Source organism: Aplysia californica, unplaced genomic scaffold (genome assembly GCF_000002075.1).
Source record: "Aplysia californica isolate F4 #8 unplaced genomic scaffold, AplCal3.0 scaffold00168, whole genome shotgun sequence".
NCBI lineage: Eukaryota > Metazoa > Mollusca > Gastropoda > Aplysiida > Aplysiidae > Aplysia > Aplysia californica.
The window spans coordinates 994,105-995,816 of NW_004797438.1; the positions used below are offsets into that span (position 1 = coordinate 994,105).

General features: G+C 38.1%; 1 protein-coding gene across 1 annotated transcript in view; it reads right to left on the reverse strand.

Annotated features, from left to right (window-relative positions):
- Positions 1-1,712, reverse strand: part of LOC100533399 (PTSP-like peptide neurotransmitter precursor) — a gene marked incomplete at its 3' end in the record, with an annotated part of 155,229 nt that overhangs the window by 59,399 nt on the left and 94,118 nt on the right.

Below are 1,712 nucleotides of genomic sequence, written 5' to 3' on the forward strand. Positions count from 1 at the left end.
GAAAAGGCCTAAAGACACTACAGTCAGTGGCACTGCCCCGCGGGTGTTTATTTGTTTATTTGTCCTTTTGTTTGTTTGTTTGAGTAAAGAAAGAGAAGCGCATGACATATTAAAGATCATTTAGTAATGGGAAAAAGTAAGATAGACAGACCGACAGACAGACAGACAGTCCGATAGAGAGACAGACAGACAGAAATACAGACAGGATGTACAACATAAGGAAAGTTTTTTTAAAGTACGAACCTACCAGTGACACCCTCCAACCACCCGTGTACTTTTATCGAAAAAAAGAGAGGTTTGACTGCAGTTTAAAAAAATCAACGTCTTTTACCCCAGACACGTTTGTACAATGGCCTATATTGCTGGGGCTTTGTTTAAAAAGACAGTATTTTCCAGTTTAGAACGAAACTGAGCTGTGGTTATTTCACCTGACAGTGATAGCTTAAAACACGGCACACATTTGTGCCTTAATCTGATATCAATATCTTAATGAAAAAGGCGGGGGAAGGTGTTTTGAAGATATTCTTTGTTGTTGCTGTTGTTGTTGCTGTTGTTGTTGTTGTTATTTTTGTTATTGTTGTTGATGTTATTTTGCTCTTCTGAACATTTTACGAAACTGGATTTACTGTCTTTAGAAATAAACCCCCAGATTGGTGAGGTTGGTTGTGTGTATTATATAATATTGTGACACTCGCGTGTGAAACCACTTGTTAATTATTTCTCTGCGTGCATTCATTGCAGTGTCCTTCCTAACTCAAATTTGCTCAACGGTATTGATGAAAGTGACATTGTGTTTATTCTACTCCATTCATAATCTATTTTCCACCCTGCAGATCGACTATAGTTCTATTTGGGTCCCTCAAATCGTCCGAATACAGTAAAATGGCCGACACGTAGTATAATAATTAATTGACACAGTTTCATATTGTTAGAAATAAGTATTGATCACATAGTGGTCGGAGAATTGGATAACGAGACAATTTTGCAGTGCTGCGATGCTGGATTTAGAGATCTCAATTTTTTTGGTACTTGGCCAAGATAATTATGTTCACCCTGGCTTTATGAATCTTCTTTCCTTGTCACCCCTTTTTTCTATCTTTCAGATCTGTCTTTTTTCATCCTTCTCGTTTTCACAACTTTACTTCTTCTCCTTCAAATCTTTCTCCCTCTACTTCTTATTTTCACCTTTCTCCTTCTGCTGCTGCTGCTGCTTCCCATCCTTGTTTTTCTCCTTTTCAACTTTCTCCTCCTCCCCATCCTCCTCACTCTTCTCTTTTTCTTTCTTCGTGTATCTCAATCTTCTTTTCATGTATCCATTTACTTGTACATCTTTTTTTAAAATCCATCTACTTCAACCCCTTCACAAGATTCTCCTTCTCCTTCTCAATATTTCCCAACTGTATTCATCAGTTCCCCCCCTCTCCTTGGTTCGAGCCTTAGCTCGGTCCGACGCTGCGTCCTTGGGAAAGGTACTTTACGCAAACTTCCCGTTTGGGTCGATCCTTTCGGACACCCCGCCTCTTGAATAAACTAACTGAGTTGGTAGTGGCATTAAACCTATACCATTTCACCATGCTACCATTTTACCTTTCCTTCTCCTCATTTATTTATTTTCATTCCCTTTCTTGCTCTTCTTGTTACATTTTTCCTTCTCTTGTTGCCTTGTAGTGAAAATTGTCTTTTTTAAATATTTTTAAAAATTATTTTTGGTC